The 24113-nt window shown below is 39.1% G+C and overlaps 1 pseudogene; it reads right to left on the minus strand.

Annotated features, from left to right (window-relative positions):
- Positions 1 to 8509: 8509 nt before the first annotated feature.
- On the minus strand, positions 8510 to 22197 carry LOC149161301 (exocyst complex component SEC15A-like; annotated as a pseudogene).
- Between the last annotated feature and the right edge of the window lie 1916 nt (positions 22198 to 24113).

The following is a 24113-nucleotide window of genomic DNA, read 5'->3' on the forward strand; positions in this document are numbered from 1 at the left end:
TATCCAAGGAGAAGCGTTCAACAGGGTGTGCGAAGTAATGAACAGAGTACACCAGGTACAATGTACAGACTAGGACCTGCGTGTTCTAGTGGTCTAATGGGCCTATAGGACAATGTGCAAAACCCTGACCGCGGAATCAATCCCAAGGTTGCAGAATGAAGAAAGGACCGTAATCTCTGAAGAACCTGCACAGATGAACCCGCATGGAATAGTACCTACAGAAGGGACAGCGCACGAAGCCCCGAAAGAAGAAATCACATAGCTACGTGAAAGTGAGCATGTAAGACTTCAGGAAGCTATTCAGCAAGGGGACCAAAGACTTCGTGAACTTGAAAGAGATCGAGTATTGCTAAAAAAGAAGAGCATGTTGCTGGATGCAGAGGTCAAGAAGTTGGAAAATGAAATGAAGGAAGCTTTTCTTGTCGAAAAACCTAGGGTGGTACAGTAGGATGCGCACACCCATAGTGATAAATGGGAGGACTACCACTGAGAATTAGTTAGTTTGCTGCCATGGCTAGGACCATATATCACACAACGTAGAAATTAGGAGAGCGCGCCACAACCAGTAGAGTGAGCGGCGAGAACAATGGAGGATTTTTTGTGGACTATCCTAATGGGTGGAATAGAGCTCCTCAAGGATGGTGCAACCACCTGACTAGCCATTGGAGGAACAGTCTCACCGCTCTAGGTAGTTGATAGAGAGGCGAGACTATAAAAAAACCTTTTTGGGAAATGCGCGATAGTGGGGGTGCGCACAGAGTCATTATGTCACAAGGTTCCCGACAACGCACAGGGAGGTACGCTGTTGTGCGGGTAGACAGGGAAGTGACCATTGGTGTCACTGTTCATGACGAGATCTTCGAATTAAGGCAAAATGAAGCGAGTGACGGGTAATTAAGACAACAATTATGGGCCAGATTTTGGAAAATCTGTCGCCGAGGAAGCATTAATGGTCGAATTTTGGGGGGAACAGATGCATTTGAATTCAAAGAGAATTATAAAACTCCAAGGGCCAGCAACAAAATAACACTTGGTTATTTGATATTTGAGTAGATTATAGAGCACTATGCGATATTAGAGCTGGTAAGTTCGTGAAGTGCTATATCCAGTACATACAAGTTGACAACTATGAGGCCACGTGTGGACTTTGTAGAAAAAATTTCCGATGAGGCCGTGCAGACCTAGATGGCATAGGAGGCTCCCGACGTTGCACCAGAGATTTCAAAATCACATCGGATGCCGAGGCCGAAGAAAGATAAGCAGACCACGGGACCAATCTACATGTCCCCAAGAAATCTGTGGTTCGGAAAACTATCCATGGCAGAGAAGGGCAAGGCCGTCACCATTGAATCATAAGAGAAGGAGGAGGACTTGCAGGACCTAGTTGTCGAAATAGAGCAGGGAGAAGATGTGGAGCAGGATGTCCCGTTGATGAGTTCTACAGCAAAGTTACCCATGTATGTCCCTTCGCGAAAAGGGAAAGCTAGGGTACCAAAGGACCTGGAGGCCACAAAGAGTGCACTCCAGACCCCGCTCCTCCCTGATGGAATTAACTTTGAGGGTCCGCTGCTAGGCCGTGTGCCTACCCTCAAATTTGAAGATTGGGACCTCGCGGACAACGAGAAGTTCCCCCACTTAGCGATAGAGAGCCTCATGAAACAAAATTTAGAAGGGCCAGTAATCATGTTGGAGTTGCGAAAATGGCTGTGCAGTGTGGAGAAGGTTGGGTTGCTCCATCTGCGATGGATACCTCATTTTCACCGTGCGCCCATCACCATTTTCATCATCAGGTAGTTGCTTTTCCTGGTGCATGATGGGTACTTATGGCTGGAGGAGCCTATTCCCATCATGGTCGACCTCATTCATAGGATTTCTCAGCTTCCATGTAAGGGAAAGGACCCCGCGGCGATAGCAGGAAAAAGCAGCGACTTGGCTCTCGCGGAAGCCATGAAGACCAAGTATAAGCTGGAGAAGAAGAAGAGGGGTTATGCAATCACCAGCATCAAAGATAAAGGGGTGCACATAGCCGCCCATCTCTTGGCCGACAAGCTGATGAGAAAATGCTGTGCCGATGAAGTACCAGCACCAGTGGTTGCAATGGCAGAGTAGTGCTCGGAGGGGGTCCAGTTTAACTGGGCTGAGTTCCTCTGTGAAGAAATTTTGATAAACTGCAAGGAGGCTCAAGAGCAGGGTAAGACCTTCCACTATGCGTGGTTTCTCTTATCAATTTTGTTGGTAGCAGGAGAACTGCTGGAGGACAGCCAGTTCCAAAGCATTGAGCGCGATTTGCCAGAGGCCGCGAAGTACGCTTTGCTCTAGGCCACGGAGGACACGAAAAGGATTCACAAAACTAAGGTCTTCTGGGTGCTCATGGAGGCGAGCATCCGGATGTGGATTAATAGGAGGCCACGCCTATCCCCCACAGTGCATAATAGTTTGCAGAGCTTTGCAAATTTCGAAGTGGACATGCACAACATTTATGTTGGGCATGAAAGGATCTGGCATAGCAGTGGACAAAGCTCCCATTCATCGCCATTGATGACGCGATCTTCCCAGTGTTAGAAGCTTGGCCTCCTGAATGGCGTGCCCCGGACTTGGCCAAATTGGAGAAGGCAGTAGTGCAGAAGCAGAAGGATGAAGCCAAGCTGCCCGTCACGAAGCTGGCTGAGAAAATACGCAACGAAAAAGCAGTCGCAAAGGTCAGGGCAATTCGAGAAGTGGAAATGGCAGCCGCGGAATAGAAAAAGGTTGCTAAAGCAGCAACAACAGCAAAGACAACAGAGGAGGTAGAAGAGGGTCATGAGATGTCTACTGGGCAAGAGGCAGAGGACACAGACATGGCAGAAGAGCATGCTGATCCAGAAACCAAATCAACCCAACTCAAACAACCGTGCATCTTTGAAAGATCGGGTCCCAGAAAAAAGGTCAAGTTGTCCAAGCTAGCGATCGACCCGATCACCTTGATAGAAGGTGATCTGTATGACATCAGCGAAATGGTTCGTGATGTCACTAAGGAAGTGCTCCAAGAAGTCATGATGGAGTAGTAGATTGTGTTGGGGGTGCTAAGAGCACAGTTGCAGGAACTACAGGTGCGACCCCCATAGGAAGGAACCATGGCTACATACGTCACGGAGGGCACGTCAGCGGCTGCTTAGATACTATGCGCAAGGATGGCTAACACTATCGTGTTACTGGATGGTGCGCTAGCAGCAACAAATGAAGTCGATTGAGCTATGGTGGGGAGGATCAAGGGACTGGGCTTAAACTTGGTTGCCCTTTCGCGAGAGACACCGTACCAGTTACAGGATGGGATCACAGCTGAGCTCCGTGCTAGGGAAGGTCACACGCTACAGGTATTGAGCGAACAAAAGATTAACATCGAACAGCTCAGCGTGCAACATGATGAACTGGTCGTGTAGAATAAAGGACTGGAATAGGTGGTAGACGACACTTGTAGAAGTGTCTCGGAATTAGCCATCCCGGTAGATCTACCAGTAGTAGATAGGATCCACAGGCTGGTGACCGGCGTCTGCGAGGCCAGAGAAGAAATGACCAAGGTTCAGCTGGAGCTGAATCTACAAATCGCTGAGCTGTGGTTGAAGGCGCAACCTTCCATGCCCTCGGAAGTTAGAGAGCAGCGCACCAATGCTATCCAAACAGGGCTGAAGGAAATCAGACAGGCGGTACAAGACTATACTGGTATGTTGGATCAAGCTTTTGGCATTATTACATCTTTGCAGGAGGATCCCAACATACAATGCCTGGAAACAGAGGTGCATGAATTGCAGGAGCAGTATGATAGTGTCTGAGGGATTGCGTAGACAGCCGTCCTCACTCAATGACTCGCACAATTGTAGCAAGCATGGGTGCTAAAAGCGTAGGTGGATGTCGCAAGATAGAAAGAAGCATTTCTTAAAGCACGCGTCCAACCATGGATTGATGAGGCCTTCACCATTACGGAAGATATTGAAGGAAAACTCGTGTAGATGCATGGGGTGTACATGTTAAGATAGGGGTTCGAGCCTACTAATGAAGCTTCAGAGGAACGCCTGCAACAGGTACAACAAACAACAGAGCAGTGCGCTGCAGACCTACGCGCAACGCGGGACCTGATAGAAGGACTCCGCACCAAGATCACCACACCAACTGAGTGACTCAAGGGTGAGTCATGATGTTTGTGTTGGGGGCCTGTTGGGCATTGGATACCCCCACAACATTTTTTTGGGGCTCAAAGCCAAAGTTTTGATGCATTGTAAGACTTCGCAAGGTATGGGTGCGGAGCGCGAAGTATATGGTTGAGTCATAGGGTTGTCTACCCTAAGTTATGTAAAGTAGTATAATGTAATGTCGGCCTACCCATGGTCCGTGGACCATGGGATTGTATAAATAAAACGAGGCTCTAAATTGTAAAAAAGTCAAGCTAAGTAGACATGGAGAATCAATAATGTATGTGAGATAGTTCTGAGTCTGTAAGTCTGAGTCTTAGGTCGTAGTAGTAGGAAGAGGCTCTGCAGCTGAGTGCGCAGGGCGGAGTTGAGTTTGTAATTGAAGAAAGAACTAATAAAGATAAGTTTGATCCCAATCTTGTGTATCTGTGTTTTATCTTACTTTTATGCCTTTATACTGTTTGATGATCGCACACACTTGTATGCATGTTGAACATTGTTTAGAATAATGGGGCTCACATAGATAAGTTAAGTAATTAAGTAACAACTAAGTAAGGATAAGGAATTGGGGTAATAATTTCATCACGTCGCGATCAGGGTTGCGCAAAGGCAACATCACAGGTCGCGAGGGATAGATACATATGCAGAGCAATGTGCGCGTAGGGTCAAACCGCAAAACTACCAAAAACTATCAAACATCTCTAGGGTACAGAAACCTGGTTCTAGCACCCTTCCATACTACCTCGGGTGAGACCTCAGTTCGCGCACCACGGACTGTTGCCAAAAGGGCCAGTAGTTTCAGGATTTGTTTGGCTAAATCATCTCCGAACCTAGGTCAGGCCCATACAAGCCAACAGTAGGGCACTCCTCTTCATGTCTATAATCTTGCTAGTTGACCATGCCATTGGGTCCATATTTCCTCCATATATGTAATTTAAGCCTCAAAACTATAAATATGCCCCAAAGGCATTCTTCAATGGAGAAACATGCATCAAAATATTTTGCCACATGTGCCATAGTGCCTCCAAATATGTGAATGCAACAATGAAACACACCTCCAAGTACATGAGAAACAATCAACATGAAAAAATAAATATAATTGCATGGATCTCCATCACTACCTCTCTTGTGCATGATAAACAAGGTGTTGCTTGAACCATTGAGTCCTACCAAGATCCCACAGTTACATTGCTGGTACAATGCTACTAAAAAGAATGCCTCTAAAAATGAACAATGAACTTTCATTTTCAGGAAGTAAAGAATCATAATGTCATAAAACCAATTACATAGAACCCTACACTTTATCAATGTTTAAAATCTTTATAAACCTTAGAAAAATTACCCAAACCACTTAACTAACCCTTGTCACCAACTAGCAAACTTGGTTTTTCACTGGGTTTGAGTTATATTTCTGAGAATTGACACCCATCTTCCTTGCTTTAGGGTTTGTGATGTCCATGTTCACTTGTATGCCCTACACGTATGTCATCACTCAATATTGGTTTGCAATATTTGTGACTTGTCATTGTAACCTTGGGTGAGAAATTATCTAATGAAATGTAAACTTCCATGCCTAGGAGGTCATCTACAAATGCAATGCCCAAGCTCTCAATCCTTGTGAAAGCATTTGTGTGCCATAAGCCCTTCAATGCCCTCAATGGAACATCAATCACTAGATGAAGTTTCATTGTATTGTTCCCATGTTGGGAGGGCATGGTTGTGTGCCCATCGTTGCTAGTCCAAGTCATTGACAAACCTCTAGTGAAATCCATTGACAAACCTTGCACCCTCTCTCCTCACCCACAAACTCTAGAAAAGAAATTCAGTCCAAACATGATTCCATGTTAAGTCACCTTCATCAACTAGCTCTGACAGGATAACCAAAAAAAAATGTTGTGTTGAACAAACAGTTAAGTTTATAATAAAAACTTAAATGATTAAATACATATTTATACAGATATTTTGAAGGTACTGAGACTCTATTCAACATAAGTAAATAATTTTACTTGAGTGTTGGCATTATTCATCTCTAGCCAAGCTATCTCAAATATTCAGTAATTATTTCCCTACAAAAAGGTTACAATTTTCACATTTTAGGCTTTTGGGTATCGATGCCTTGCAGTGATCATCCTTTATGTTTCAATTTTGAGTGTGTCATCGCCCTGCAATGAATAGTATAAAACATATTGAAATATCACGGGGCAAGAGAGGAGAATCAAGATTTGTTTACAAGATTGTTTGTGAATCCGATAAAGTTGATCAATGCACAAAACTATTAAAACTCAATCAAAGAGGGTCAATTGAGTGAAACAGTGGAGTTAATGAAGATGGAAAATGATCTCTATAAAATAGTGAACCATGGAAAAATAAAGTTACTTGAGATTTATGAAACTAGACTATGAATTCATGGAATTGAAATTTGAAATTAACGAAGGAGCTAGATATGCCTTGTTGTAGCAGGAAGTTGGAACCACAAAATCAGGGGATTCTACTGAATCTTTTAACTGTAGTAAGCATGTGATTTTGGTGTAAAAAATCAACTTGCTATTGTGTTGACATTGATGGATAGCATGAGGTTGTCAAGTAAATATTCACCATCCAAATGGGAAGATTTATGTAATGGAAAATGCCATGAAAATAGAGAAGCAGACTTTGAACAAATTATTATAGTATCTTTTCCAATGGGGCTTCCAAGAAATCCATGCCTAGCAGAGTAGGAGGTGTTCTATTCTTATCAGAACCCCACAAACCCCTCTTTGAGTGTGGCATGGGAAGGCCTGCTAATAAGTGATAACCTGGGCCATCTCAAAAAATAGTGGAGAAAGGTGGTTACAGTAAGGGAGAGAAGTGAAACAAGGAATAGAAAGAAACAATCATGTACTAGTAGCTGCTCCTTGAAAGAAGATTTTGATGATATTTTCCAAAGGTAGTTTCCTGATCTTGAGCTAGAGGGTCGGTATTTAGCTTATTAGTATTAAGTGGGGATGGGATATATGCAATAGGGACATGAAGGCAGAGACAAGAGAGGTGCAATGAGGCATAGATGGGAAGCACAAGTTGCTTGGCACAGAGAAAAGTAAGGACGGGTAAGAGTGAAAAGGATACAGGTAAATCTACATAGTTTAAGACTGGGAAAGAAGAGATGTGATATTGGGAGTAGTGTGGACTAGATAGCAGATGGGGTTATGTTGCCTTACCCCAGAAATTTCAAAATCACAACCTTCATTTTGATAACACTTTCATACATCATTTTATCCTATAAGTGTTCACATTGGACATTGTTTTTATAGACTGTTTCATATTTTTAAGTTGGATGGTGATTTACCACAGTCCAGGGGATTGTATATGTAGTGATTATAGCCCTTTACAAGCAATCATGACCTTATACATATAACAATATCATCATTACAATTTAATTTTCTATCCTTTTTATATTATCTCAAATACTAATTATATTACAAGGTATTAAATGCAAACTTAGAATTTTAAGATGCAATAGAATCTGAGTCTGAAATATACCTGGAAAATAATAATGTTGGTTAGGTAAGGGTAGGCAAAACAACACTCCTGAAGAGAGAAGCATCATTTTTTTTTTTAGCACTTAACTAATTTGAAAATCTTGTGCTTGGAGGTGATATAACTTCAAAAGCCATGTTCTATCAATAAACACTCCCCACCTTTTCGCCTCTAAAAAATACAAATAAAGATTTCAATCATCCCAAATTTCGTGTCCAATCCAGCCTTATTCAAGAACCATTGCCTCCTATTTTGTCAAAGGTTTCTAGAGTATCTTTTGTATTTATGCACCTTCTGTCCTTTTAAATCATAAAATGGTTTATTTTTCCAAGTTTACACATATCTTAACAAATTAAAGGCATTCTTGACGCTCAGTTTCATTACTTGAAGATACTTGTTGACTGCACTTTATAGATTAGCCCTACATAAATTGATTCAGGACCATATTCAAAGGGCTGTCATAAGCAAGGAGGTTCCTATGCATGTAAGACAAATAAATATAAAATGGGAAGTAAAAACATAAAGGGCAAGGGGCAAAACAATATTGCACATTACATAGTAGATCAGAAAGAATATTTTATTAATGATATAATTCACCTGAGTCTCATGGGCTAATCTGTTGATTTTACTGAGGCTTTTAACTTTTGTAGCTAGACAAATAATCCATACAACAAATTGTATTTTTCCTAAATGCTCTGAGAAACAAAAAGCATATTGCTATAAACCTGTAACATGTAAACAAACTTTAATCTAATGACACAAGAGCATGAATAGAAATTAAACATCCAGTGTTTCCAGTAGTGACTTGAAACATACCATTGAATCCATTAGTTGAAATATTTCAATCTCCTTACTAATGTATCCATGGACCTTTTTCTAGAATTTTTCTTTAAACTCCTACCCCCCAAGCTTCCAAATATCCTTCCAGGCGCATATCTAAATTTCTCAGAAATCATTACAACCTTTCTATAATCCAAAGCATTGTAGTGTTTCTCCCTTATAACGGGGTTCATGAATTTCTCTAGCTGGTTGCTCAATAAAATATTAACCAGTTGCCGCACTTTTGCCAAGTAGTTCTTCAAACTTGTAGCACCCTGAAGCTCACTCAAGCCAGTGTTGTGGAATCTATCCTCGAAAAAGGACTCTAGCACTCTTAAACCATTATTAGTACCCATTATAGCATTCATATTGAATCTTTTGACACTGTCCCTCACAGTGTTTTAAAAACTGGCCGATCTGAACTGGTAACTAGTCAAACTGGCAGGTTAGCTAGCCTAGCAGGTCAAACCGATAGAAAAACCCGATTTGACCCTTCATTTCACCCAAAAAAGGGGAAAACCAGTCCTAACCAGCCGGTTCAAGACGGAACTGACTGGTTTGTGGTCAAACCAACCAGTTAGTTGCCAAGGCCACAGAGGACCCACATAGTGTGGTTTTCCATGTTTGTAGGGTGTTTTGGAGGGAAAATAAAGGTTCCTTCCCTCCAAAAACACCCTCTCGAAGCCTTTAAAAGGAGCTCAACCCCATCATTTACCTCACACGTCTCATTTGGAGTTTTTGTGAGTTTGATTGGGAGCTTGGAGAGTGTTGAGTTTTTGCTGGAGTAATGGTACAATAGAGAGTTTGAGCTAAGTAGTAGTCATCATGCCTCCAAAATCCAAGGATAGTGCATGGGCTCATTGTGATATGATTGATGGCAAAATGATATGCAAATATCGCCAACAATCTATTTGAGGGGGTATTAACAGTTTCAAGCAACACTTGGATGGGATAGGAGGCCATGTAAAGCCATGTGAAGCACCAAATGACTCAATAGGGCATATTAAGGTAGAATACCTTCAGAAGTTTGAGACTCAAGTCACTAAACCAATAGAGAAGTTTGTGACTTAGGCAATTGCAAAGTTTGGGAGTCGAGACTCAACCAACTGAGTTTGATCATGATGACTCATGAGAAGTTTCAAGTGATAATGTTGATCACTATTATCATATGTGTAGACTTGTTGTAGGCCAGTGGCCCCATAGTTTGTAGGCTTTTTGTTTTTCACCCTAGAGGCCATTTAGAGTCTCATTTATTATGTATTTTGTCGATGATATGTATTGCACTAAGTGCCATTTTGATATATTCACGTTTACATGGTATATAAATGAGAAATATTTGCATATTTTGTCTCTATTGGCTTGGAATCATGGTTTTAAATATTAAAAATAGTTTTTTCATTAAAAATTAATTATTTAATGTATTTTTTAAAACCGGTTCATTTAGACCTAACCAAACCTAGTTTAAAACTCGGTTCATTAGGTGGACTGTTCTAGTCACTAGTTCCGGTTTTTAAAACATTGGTCCCTTATAACTGTCACCATGAAGTAGTTTGATATGTGCTTCAACACCCTCCTTCCTACCTTCTCAAAAGCATCCAATGGTAATATTTGTTGTGCTGTAGAGATCAACGTGTCCAAGTAAATTACCACCTCATTTAGATACTCACTGCCATTTTGTTGAACTTCATCTGGGTTCCAATTGATGTTGTTAGTTAGCAACATAAACTCATCCACCTTAGACTTGACGAGTCTCAACTTTGCTTCATGTGAAATATCTTGAGAGTTCTCCAAGACAATTCGAATTGACAATGCAACGTGCAACCTTTCTACCAAGCACATAGGAATTCCACAAAATTGGGCTGCATTCTGCATTAAAAAGTCATAAGCTCGCTCCAAAACTATCATACTAGTATCAATATGCATGGCATGCGATACCACAAGCGTGGAAATGTTGATCAATTTGAGTAAAGCCTCATTCATAACATTGATCAAAAGCTTATCTAGATACTTCTTCACAACATAATAAAAGTCCATGTGACCTCCATAGGACAGATAGCTCATAAAATCCTCTATGAAAGACCTCACAATGTGAAAACAATCAGGGACAGTGGCAAAAAATGGTGCAATGTAAGGGAAAGTAGACATGATATCTAATGTCTGTAAATGGAATGGTATTGGTAACACATTCATGTTGTACTCATACTCATTTTTCATCACCATCTGCTCGTATTTGTTATTAGCGAGGATATTATTGATCTATTTTTTGCATTCATTGAGAAGAAGTTCATGAGATTTGTATTTTTTCTTGTCCAAAATATCAAGCAAAGGACCCACATGGTGGCCATATCTTCTCAAAGTCACACCAAGTAGACTCACATAATCCTTGACAAGCAGAATATGGCTTCCAACCTGCATACATGAAAATTGATCCTCTAAAATACAACTCATCATTGCTACAACTGTATCCCACATCATTTCCACTTGGGGAGTGGAGATTAATCCTCCGGCCATCCTCTAGACATGATATTCGACTATGAAAAACCCAACAATCTGAGTGAAGAAAAAAAGATGTGATTCTAGAAAAGGTTGCATTGATGAGACTTGCAAATCTAAATTAAGTTGCAGCTGACGATTTGTATAGTAGTAATCTCTGAACTGGTCTTCAAGCCCAAGACAAGTTTGGATATGGTGTTCCCTATAAACTGGAGCGATGTCAAATTTCAAAACAGAATCAACATCTTCCATCTCCTCAGTGTTTAAATCATATACACATTCCCTTACACCTGACCTGCTACAGGAAAAATTTCAAGGATGGAAATTTATCTTAAAGTTTAGAAGCATTGGTGAATCTTACTAGTCCCCAATATTCAAATTGAAACATGTTTGGGGATATTTTTTTGTAAAAATACTTAGATATATAATAATTTTATTATATCTAGATAAAATTTTGGCAATTTTTTAGGTAAAATATTTCTATAGTATAAAATTTGAGCGAATACCTTTTAGAAAAAACTGGAAATTGGCGAATAATTGTTTTGGAAAAAGCATGGAAAATTAGCCCACTTACAAATATTAGACCCTAAAATTTTCCTTGACCTACTTTGTTCCTCTGCCTACCTTTTGTTGGCCTCACAACTCCTCTTCTCTCTGGTGAGCTAAAGAACCTTGCCTGATTGTCAACTGACCAATTTATTTAGCAGTACTCCTAATCTTCATCAACCATTCATTGACTTCCCTTTTCACTCTTTTATCGATGTGGGATTTGATTTCAGGGATCTTCTTTTCTAGCATTTTTTGAATCGCCTTGACTAGAATTATGGGCGAATAATCTCTTTCTATCGAGTTTAAATTTTTCAATGCTGGGTATTAACTATCATTTATAACATGTTGGTTGCATTTCACAGACAACTCCATTGTCTATGCACAGATTTTTAATGAATGGATTGATTATGTTAAGTTTTTCTTAATTGCATAAGCTTTTATAATCTCTTCAGCTTTAGCAGGGAGAGACTTATCCACTTTTTGAAGCTTGTAATTCACATTGGTCATCCCATTTTTTAACTCATCTGCATCTACTAAAACCCCACGGAGCTCATCCACTACATGGATGAATTCCTCATAATGAACTTTACATAAGTCCTCTACTTCAATCTCCTTTTTCTTGACAAAATATTTGAGTTGATGCAATAGAGATTCTGGCTTGCAAACCTCAAATGCTTGTCTAATGATTGAATCCAAATCCTCTCCATTACCATTTGTAGAGGCTAAGTCCAATTCCTCCCCTTTTTCACCCCCATTCTCTACCATGTCCCTTCTCTTGGTTTTAGTCTGGGTTTTATCATATGTGCATAATCTTAATCCTCAAAAGGGTCAACTAGTCATCAATTCTAGTTCAAAAAATTCAACTGTTTCCCCATTAAAAGCCCCAAACATCCCTCTCTCCTCTTGGTTTTAGTCTGGATTTTATCATATGTGCATAATCTTAATCCTCAAAAATGTCACCTGGTCATCAATTCTAGTTCACAAAATTCAACTCTTTCCTCATTAAAAGCCCCAAACATCCCTCGCCCTCATATCTGAATGGGTTAATTGGGGTTAATTGATCATCGATGTCCATTAAGAAAATTCAATAATTTTTGTAAGAGCCCAATCCTAGGGTCTTTTAAGAGATCTATTTTTGATGAATTTAAATGCAATAAGAGGCAATAGTCTACTTTGTTACAAGACTTTTAAACAAATAAAATTTTACCATTTACATTATAATCCTTGTAACTTATGGAGAACATTTCATTTTAATAAATTTACCTGAGTAATCTACAGAGGAATACCTATACTAGTGGCTGGTGGAGATGCCTTTGAGCTGCTGTTCCTTTTGAACGCTCCTCTTGACTGACCCAACTGGATTTACCTCCCAGCCAACTAGGAAATAATTCTTAGCCCAGGAAACGTCCACAGGTTCCCTAGCCCTCCAGGCCCAAGTCCAACCAGATGTAGTGTCTATGTCTAAGATGAATGATCCAAACCAAGATGAACAATATTTCCCTCCTCTCAACATCCCAAGAAACCTCCACAGGTTCCTAAGGTCTCCAAAAATCACAACCAACCCCCAAAATCATAAGTAAGGCCCAACATCCCCTTTTCTCCCTTCCCCCTTCCCTTTTTATACCCTCCCTCTCTTCTCCATCTCAACCACCTCTCATTAATGTCATTAACTTCTCATCCATCCTTATAGTTGACTTTTCTTCTCCCAAGTAAGCTGGGAGTATATTTGGAAATGTGACATGAATATAAAATTGGGAAATTAATGGGAGAGGACCATGTCTTCTCCCAAGTAAATCTGAAAGTAAATTTGGGAATGTGAGATATATATATATATATATATATATATATATATATATATATATATATATATATATATTGATAATTAAATGGAGAGGACTATGTCTTCCCCCAAGTAAATGTGAGGGTACATTGGGGAATGTAAGATTTAATTAAATGGAGAGGACCATGTCTTCTCCCTAGTAAATGAGAGGGTACATTGGGGAATGTGAAATGAATATATATATTGCTAATGAGATGGAGAGGACGATGTCTTCTCCCTAGTAAATGTGAGGGTACATTGGGGAATGTGATATGAATATGTATATTGATAATGAGTTGGAGAGGACCATGTCTTCTCCCTAGTAAATGTGAGGGTACATTGGGGAATGTGAGATGAATACATATATTATTTGAAATAATGGAAAGAGACCATATCCTACCTAAGATTCAATTTGAGAAGGTAAGTTGGGAATTTAAATAATAGAAATCATGAATTTTATATTAGATCAATATTTCTCAATATTTTCAGATAATGTAAACATTAATGAAATTTGCAGGATAAGATTTAAGTGGGGCATTACATACACCCCTCCTTCAAAAACTTCTTCCCGAAGTTAGAATGAAAAGATACAAGGAATTCGAAAGCATAACAAACCAGAGAGAGTTATAGCAGTAAAATTTAATAAGTTAGACAATGACATTACTTCCCATCAAGAGTCTCCAACTAATCTATATCCTCCTATCCATCCTGACCTACTTCCATTCCCACCCTATACATCCTCTGATAAAACCGACATGGTGGAAACGTCTAATACATCGACCTAACTTCCCCAGCTGGAAACTGGCAATTGTCATCACATGTCTAGGGGAGCGTGTCCACCACTGCCCTCCCACGATTCTAGGTTTCGGAGGATACACAGTGGGAAATGCCTCCACCCCTTCTTCAGAACTAGGGTCAACACCCTAACACGAACCAAACTACATAGCTGGTTGGACTTGTCATCGAATAATCCAGTCAGGTCGTCTTGCCACCTATCATTTGCATTTTACTCGTCATAAGAGTGAATATTAAGTAGATACCAAATGTAATAGAATAATGTACATCGTACCTTTCCTCATTGCTCGTCTCGACCTTCCCCAATGGAATAATAGATCTTGGTTATCATACGGTTCTTTCCAATCTGTAGTTTAGTTCTCATCCATGCATATATATAACCACAAAATACATATAGATACATGATCTTAAAGATCATGTTTATTAAGCCCAGTGTCCACGTGTCAATTTTGTTTTTCATACTAGAAATAAATCTTACATCAGATAAATCATAATTTCACTAAGTCATTGATTAGATAAATCATATCTATACAAGCCTATACGATGCAACAATAAATCTGACAAGTCATGCACTAGATAAATTGTAACCAAGTAAGTCATACATTTGGTCATACATCCAACATTTCCATCATCAATACCAAATCCATCAATTGATTTTCATGTGTCCAACCAAATGTATATAATGTTCATAAATAACAACATGGAACTGCAAAATAGAACCTTATCATAGGTGGCTATCTACGTTAAAATGGGCATCATAAATGCTCATGTGACATCCTTGTGGAACCCCTCAATAACAATTAGAGTTGAAACAGATTCAACTGTCCGTCATGGAAAATAGCATTTGAACTCGGATATGCTATAAGGTGGTACCAAAACCAAAATAATGGCAAGCAACGGATTAGTGCACTATCAATTCCACTAGAAGGTGCCCTATTAGCTCAGTTGGTTAGAGCGTCGTGCTATATAGGTTCATTGTTTATTGGTCAATTAGCCCTGATTTATAATCATTTGCTGAAGAACATATGGTTGTTTGAGTATCTTTTATACCATTGGTACATTAACTGAAAGGATCGTTGTTGTTATATGGATTGAGGAATGTTGCGTCGTTGTTATGAAATGTAATTCTTTCATGATTTATTAAGAAGCCTAACTTAGAATTGCACCCTAAGGGTAATTTTCCGAAGAGGGATATCACAGCATCAGGCATTCCCACATTGCTGAACCGTACGTGCCAATCATTCAGTCCCATTGATAACTTTTAGTCACTTGATGACTTGATTAAATTTTAAATTTAATTTCTATGTGATAGCTATCATTCTTCACAACTCTGACTAGCCTTACTTTGTTTTCTGTTGTTTTCTAAATGGCATTGATAATACCCAAGTAATTGCTTTATGGTTGTAAGCCTTATGACAATAATGAAGGATATATTGACATTAGAATGCCCAAAATAATCTATTGGATCATTGATTAGATAAATGTAGTATAAGTGAATGTGACTTCCGGAAGAGCGAAATGGAGGAGAATGTATTCAAGAAGTGGTGGAATGATCCATTGGTGAAAGCTCATAGAGCCCTTCCACTGACTGCCTGTTGGGCTTTGTGGCTCACCAAAAACTCAATGATATTTGAGGACCAAATTATAACACCTCTTCACTTTATTTAAAATCCAGTTTGCTTATCGAGGACTGGAGCAGCAAGTGAAGACTAAAGCTCCCAGGCTGGTGGGTTCCCTATATATCAACAAGACTAAACAATGGGGTTTTTCTGAAAATCCCTGATTAAGTGGAGCTGGAGATATATTATTTCCACTGGTAATTTTTGTCTAGAGTTCAAATGCAGGTTGGATAGGGACAACAACAAAAGTGCTGAATTACTGGTTGTTGCTATTTTGGTTTGACTGGCACTAGACAGGAGGATAACAGAGCTCCAAAGCTATGGTGATTCACTTATGGCAGTGAACTGGCTCAATGACATGTTTGGAAATCAATTAGCCATTCTCATTTGGTGGCTTCAGATTTCATATCCAAGTTTGCTTCATTTTCTTTTCATGCATATTCAAGGAACTTAATGAACCAATAGATAAACTGTCCAAAGAGGCAGTTGATGGACAGGTTGGATTTGCTTGTAGTAACTGAAACTAGGGAAGGTGTAGTTTTCCTCCAACTCATCAACAATTTTTTGCCTAGATTCAACCATTCATGCCGACTATCTGGTGGCAGGTTTTTATGTTTTTGATCTTATATGAGTACTTCCTAATTGGTTTTGATCGTTTTCCTCTCTTGAGAAGGGATAATATGTTTGTTTCCTAACTGATTTTGCAGAATGTAGTTAGCTTTGATACTTAGATATCCGTATATAGGAGCTGCTTTTGCAATCCACATTGTATTCACACTAGATATATCCTTTAGTCCCACTGAACAATTGTTGTGATCATTTGTTGAATATTAATAAAATTATCTTATCTTACCTATATGGTGACTCTAAAGAGGTTAGAATTATAAAAATACTCAAGCTATTGAATCAATTATCTTTGATATTAGTAGCGTATTGTGGTCTACGCTCTTCAATACCATGTGTCAGAGACACCTTCAGAATGTAACTTTATCTTTTCTACTCGAAACAAATAAGGTACGCCTTTTTTCTTGAAAAAAAATAGATGAGATATATGTAGTAAAAATTTAACATATATCTTTATGTAAGATATTTCAAGTAGGATATGCTAATTAATGACTATGTTGTACCTCCTTACAACAGGGCAACCACTTATATGACATGTTGTGTCCAATCACCTCTTTCGCATTGCGGGAATTTACAAGGCATGCCTCCTGAAACTAGTGGCATGTTCTACACACTTTCCTATACAACTGATCACTATTTTTATAGATGCATTAGGTACTCCCAATACTTTGTCATATTACAGTCCTATTGACTGTTGGTTTTTTTTTTAGAGAACATTCTTAAATTTTGTATTTCATGTCATGCCATGTCATTCCAGAGTGTGTTGGGTCTAATGCAATAAAATGGTTAGCACTTGGTGCCCAGTGGTGAACAGATCCATTTTAATGGACTCATCTGGTGCATACAAAGTATAGGTCCCAAAGCAAAAATATAGACAACACACAGTGAAGAAACCAGGGAATGCCAGCTACGATTATCCTTAAAAAAATAATTTGTGGAAGGATAATTGTTCCTAGAGTTGGGGCAAATGTTCAGTGTTACGCATTGTATTCTGTCAATGCTATTTTTTAAGCACGTAGGAACTGAATGGGTGAATTATGCACTAGAAACAAAGTTAGAGATGAACATACCTACTTTTGAAGTGCCCAGTCCACAACAAGATATAATCTGAGTATAAGATATAGATTATCAACTAATAAATGTGAATGTAGAACCTTTAGAAAAGCATAATTGCAAGGATTTCATGAGGCTAGAGCAATATGTTTGTTTTATGTTTGGTACTTTAAAACACTCTAAAATGTACTTGCATAAATAAGTTGTGATAGTGTCAAAAAAGCATAATTGAAGCATGGTTATGAATTCAGTTTCTTGCAATTTGGATAAAGAACAACAATTCGTATCCTTACCTGTTGCTGAATTGATGCACTCACCACAATTGCCAATGTTAACTGTCCAGTGTCAGTACCCTCAATGAATTCCAAAGGTAACATAATTTTTCCAAGTTAAAAAAAAACGATCAAAGGGATTCCAATTGGGCATGAAAATATTTGAACTACATTATATCAATTCTTGCTGCTTATTCAATGCAGTATTGCAGTCTCCCAAATGGGGTGCTTGGGAGGATTGACAGGACAGCTGCCAGAGGGCACTTGAGAACAAAACTGCATGGGCTCATTCATGTTGTGGATTATGAATATGGCAGTGGCCTGGACAAGAGCTCTCATTGCAGAAGTCCAATTAGTAATGTTTCATTACTCCTACCATCCGCAACATTATGTTTGAAGTAGCAATGAAAGCTATAACTTCTAAATTTCTAATGGCTTACCTGGGGAGTAGGAAATGGAGAAAGATTGGGGAATCAAGGAAAGCTGCACATCACTGATGTTCTTGCCTCACTTAAAAGTTTTGTATTCCTGGTTAGTTTTCACGTTGTCTTTTTAGTATATCAGGTTGGGTTAATTTTTATTCTATCTCAACTCTCCACCAGGCCTGTGAAGGCAAGGATCTCCCTCCATAGTTAGGTGAAAAATTGTTGGACAACCTAGGGTATCCTTCTCTGGTTCTCCTCTCCAGGTGGGTGGTTGATATCCTGGCTTTGATACCTTTCCCACGATTCCAGTGGCCTCTCTCAATCCTTCTCTGTAACCTACCCTCATCCATTTTTTGTTAATTGTCCTTGGGCCAACATGCTCTATCCCAAAGGTGTTACTCATTTGAAATCCAGCTAACCTGGGGCTTAAAGGGGCACTAGGAAAGCAGGAATACCCTGAACCCACAGCTCCGTCATCGAACTACTCATGCCTAGGCTGATGCCATGACTACTGCATCCAATTATCAGCTCTGCTTCACCAATATCGTCAAGGAGGAGGTCCCCTGCATAGAGAATTAGGTTAGGCAAAAATGACCAATGATCCAGTTCAGGCAGAATTCAGGGACTGGGTTCCAGAAATGGGGTCCTCTCACTCTAGAGACACCAACATTTGCAAGATGATAGAGCTTTACTAGCTAAACAAATCTTTCATAACACAGGTTGTGGAAGAGAGGGGTCAACAACAACAAGCAATTCTACATGAACTGGAATTAATGGATACAAGGTCTGAAGTAATCTGTAGACTAGTTTTTAAGATTGACATCACTGTGACAGAATCAAAGGATGTTAATCCCAACTCAATTAAAATGGCAAAACTTGTTTAGGAGTTTGAAGCTACCGTTTTCAACCCCACTCTGATTGATGAAGATATTGAGGAAAAGGAGGACACTTAGCAATAGCAGAAGCACGCATGTGCGCTGCGGGGTTAACAACCCCTGTTATCTTTTTTTAGCTTTACAAATAGAAACTAGGCCTCCCAGTTTGGTTATGTGAATCCAATCAATTATCTTTTATGTTGTATTAGCAGTTATCTAGGCCATGCCATTACGAAGGGTCTAGATTTAGAGGACTCTTCCTTGCAATCCTCAAAGAAAAACACTGATGTTTATGGTCCTGGTTTTCCTAGTGGCCACAATTTGCCTTGACTGTATTTTATCGTGTACTCTCTATTAATATAAAATTTGGTTAGCTTACCAAAAAACAAAAAATGCAGCCTTGCAATCCCTCATGTGTATGAATTTATTTCTGCTTCTTTACAACTTCTGTATTTGTTCTCACATAACACATAATTTCAATCAGGCAAATGAATGTATTTATTTTTGGATTCTGAAACACAAGTGTTTGAGGTCCCATGTGTTATCATAAACCTAGAGAGAGATTAACCAATTGGGTGTCAGCAGTGGAAATCTTATAGAAGACTTATGGGCAGAGTTGACTCCGATAAGATTTACAAACTGGCATTGGCAAGAGTCTCGTAGTGCTAATCTTGAACAATGAGCTTAGGAAGAGGCTTGCAGTGGAAGGTTAGACTACAGGCCAAATAATTTTAGATCAGAGCCTAGAGAATTAACATCAGGACATCAAAGTGGTTGCGGGTGATCACTAGAGGCACAACAACACTTGACAATCCTCTTAGATTGGAATCGTCTTCACAATTCTACGTTAGTTTGTGAGGAGTACTTAAAATCATATCCAAACGGTACTTTTTATGTCTAAGCCTTATGCTATTTGCTTCATTCAATATTGAAGTGTATCTTAAGGTTGTTACTAATAGCCCTTGTAATAGATGTGTCAAACAGTATAGTTGGTCCTGACAAATGGTATTTCAAAGCTGGGGTACCAACTATGGTTCTGCATCTATACGTCTATTAATAATAGGCTAGCTTATCAGTTTTGAGCTCGCAAAGCCTAAAGCTCAAACATAACTCCATGTTTATTAGGTATCCATGTTCCCAACATGACGTCAGAGGTCAGCAGGATCTCTTATGCAGTGAAACACATTTAGTGGAGTTTACTTTGTACTATCTGTCTTTTATTAATGAAAAATCTGGTTTTCGTTATCGATTTTGAGCTCGCAAAGCTTAAAGCTCAAACACAACTCCATATTCATTAGGTACCCATGTTCCCAACATGACTTCAGAGGCCAGCAGGAGCTCTTATGCCACTACACACATTTAGTGGAGTTTACTTTATACTATCAATGTTTTATTAATGAAAACTCTGGTTTTTGGCAACACTTTTCATTCTTATTTTTTTTGTGTTACTGTTTTTTTTTGTGTTACTTATTTTGCACATACCAACACAGAGACCCTAATTTTCTTTAAAAAAAAAAACATAGCAGTTTCAATGACCCATGGCACTCCCCAATCACCCTTTCCAAAAGATCCAGCAAAGCTGCCCACAGGCGGGCAGGGTGCAACAGTATTTTGAACTAGAATTGACGAGTGATAGCACGTTTGTCTCCATAGTCATAATAAATAATTTCTAACAGGTGAAAAAAAAAGTTCACTATGAATGTTAAATATAATATCTCAGTACAAAAGAACTCACAGGACTACTATTAGACTCCAACAACCCTTCTTGTTATCAGTTTATCCGAAACAAAAACCTAAACATAGAATACCTGATGAACTACTATGAACTCCTTTTCAGAGTGGCAGGATGTTCTGTGCAGGAAGTCTAAAGAACCCAGTCTGCAATACTCACTCTCACTCACACATTAACACACATATAAAGGAAAACCTAATAGGGAAATCCACAAGGGATGCTTCTCTACATTTGTGGATGGCATCTATAATAAACCTGTCAGTGTCATCTAGTGCTTCTCACCTAGAAAGGATTTGAAACCAAGCACCTATTGTCACATAACTGGCCAAGTGTTCAGTGACATTAGTGGCAACATATATATATGCTTGGTCTGAATAAACTTCATCCGATTAATTACAGTGCATTTATATCAAGCAAGCTAATCCAATCTCTTGGTCTCTGAGTAGTGACACATAGTGTGGAGTGCTATCGTTTAATAGAAAAAATGGGTTCAATCTATTTTTAAAAACGATAGCTTTCTTGATTGCCAAAGCAAGTGGTATCATTGTCATGAAATCCGAATACAAAACTACCCATTTTAACATCCATAAAGTAGAGAAAATTTAAAGAGGTTGCGCATTAATCAAACATTACCCTAGACATTGTCCTATTCCACACGGTCACTTTGAAGCCATTTCAGAGTAGATTTACTGCCATTGCCTTGCGCATAATTCCCAAGCCCAAGAAACCGACCTCCATGCTTTTGTTATGGATGAAAATTTTCCTTGAGCTCCTGATTTGTTGGTCTAATAGTTTTCCAGAAACAGAGATTTACAGAGTGCTCATAGTAAGGCCTCCTCTGTTACTGTCTCCTTGTTGCCTCTCACTATCATATCATACGTATGGGTATACAGTTATCAGGTAGCAATGCAAAATTTCAATTTAGATGACAGCTATGAGAACATAATAATTATCATATTATTGTAGCAACCAACTAACCAACCTGCTCGACATCATCCCGATCAAAATCCTCTCGCTTTTGGGTGCCATAGATTCCTGCATCCTCTGCATCAACACCACGTTTGCCAAACTTGAACCAGCACGTTACTTGCCCTCTACAACAACTTCCATTTGTATTGAAGAGCCATCTACTATCGTAGAGGCTAAAAAAAAATGCCCCACAACCATCCTACCTGCCATCATCGACATTGTAAATACCGCTTCTGAAATCCCTCTGAGGAGCAAGATACCTATCTCGATCATTCGCATACAGCTTGCCCCTGTAGAGGTTAATTATTCTCGTCAACTTCAGCAGGAAAAGGAAGTATTACCTGCTCCACCTGTTGGTCCATCTCTAGGAGATTTCCTGCCATGGAAAGCAGAATCTTCAAGCTCTCCACCAGCTCCAGCTTGGTCAGTTGATACACTTAAGCAGGCGAAAACTACATCACTGAGAGACATTCAGAAAGAGCAGGAAAGAAAACTCTCAACTTTGGTCAACTCCCAACCACAGGTTGCTGCTGCACCCAAAGTACAGACAAATCGGAGCTCAAGTGGAAATAGTTCTATGTGGCAACACTCGGCATTCTCACAATTGCCAAAAATGGTGGCTCCATCACAAAGCATCACCATCCCTTCTAATAATTCCAGGTCTAAGACCGAAGATGAACTCTTTTGGGGTCTGGTCAACCAGACAAAGCAAGAAACTGATCAATTTTGAAAAACCCTAAAACTCAAGCTTTGGGTTATGAGGTTGAAAATCTCAAGTCAGAGACACCGAACATTGAATTTTCAGTCTTAGCTTCCAGAGCTAATGAACGAAGCCAAAAGCAGAAAGGCCAAAAGAAGCAGAAAAACAAAGTGCAAACTGAAAAAGAAACACATTTATGTCATGCTGGACTTGAAGGTCTAGGTAGTTTTGAGCGGACAGAACAAGAAGATATGCTACTATCTGTTCTTAATGCAGTCATAAGCAATTTAACAATTTTCAACAAGAAGGAATTTCATTTGGACAGAGACAGAAGTAGTCTTTGACCGCTTCCAGAATGGGATCAGCTTGGTTAAGCAGAATAAGGAGAAAATATCTTCAAGGGAATTGACTGTAGTTTTTTTGTTAAAACAATTTGTTATATGAATATATTTTAGGATTATAAGTCTTTATCAGGGTTACAAGCTCTTTATAACGGAATTTGGGGTTTAGTGGGCTTTGGGTCCAGATTTTGAACTAAAACTCTGATACCATGTGTAAGAGCCCAATCCTAGGGTCTTCTAACAGATCTATTTCTGATGAATTTAAATACAATAAAATGCAATAGTTTACTTTCTTACAAGATTTTTAAACAAATAAAATTTTACCATTTACATTCTAATCCTTATAACTTATGGAGAACATTTCATTTTAATAAATTTACCTGAGTAATCTACAGAGGAATACCTGTACCAGTGGCTGATGGAGATGCCTTTGAGCTGTTGCTCCTGATGAACGCTCCTCTTGATTGACTCAACTGGATTTACCTCCCAACCAACTAGGAAATAATTCTTAGCCTAGGAAACCTCCACAAGTTTGCTAGCCCTCCGAGCCCAAATCCAATCAGATGTAGTGTGTGTGTGTGTAAGATGAATGATCCAGACCAAGATGAACAATATTTCCCTCCTCTCAACAACCCAAGAAACTTCCACAGGTTCCTAAGGTCTCCAAAAATCACAACAAATTCTAATATCACAACCAACCCCCAAAATCATAAGCAAGGCCCAATCTCCCATTTTCTCCCTTCCCCCTTTCCTTTTTATACTCTCCCTCCCTTCTCCATCTCAACCACCTCTCATTAATGTCATTAACTTCTCATCAATCTTTACAATTGACTTCTCTTCTCCCTGGTAAGATGGGAGTACATTTGGAAATGTGAAATGAATATAAAATTGAGAAATTAATGGGAGAGGACCATGTCTTCTCCCAAGAAAATATGAAAGTACATTTGGGAATGTGAGATGAATATATATATTGATAATTAAATGGAGAGGACCATGTCTTCCCCCAAGTAAATGTGAGGGTACATTAGGGAATGTAAGATGTGATTAGATGGAGAGGACCATGTCTTCTCCCAAGTAAATGTGAGGGTACATTGGGGAATGTGAGATAAATACATATATTATTTGAAATAATGGGAGGAGACCATATTCTACCTAAGATTCAATTTGATAAGGTAAGTTGGGAATTTGAATAAAAAAATCATGAATTTTATATTTGACCAATATTTCTCAATATTGGTCAAATGGAAATGGTCATACTTTGAATGACTTACTTAACGCAGTTGAATCCCAAAAATGATATCTAATTTCTCAATATTTTCAGATAATGTAAACATTAATGAAATTTG

Source organism: Pinus tabuliformis, chromosome 5_2 (genome assembly GCF_031772625.1).
Source record: "Pinus tabuliformis cultivar Carrire ecotype Pingquan chromosome 5_2, CPIR1, whole genome shotgun sequence".
NCBI classification, from domain to species: domain Eukaryota; kingdom Viridiplantae; phylum Streptophyta; class Pinopsida; order Pinales; family Pinaceae; genus Pinus; species Pinus tabuliformis.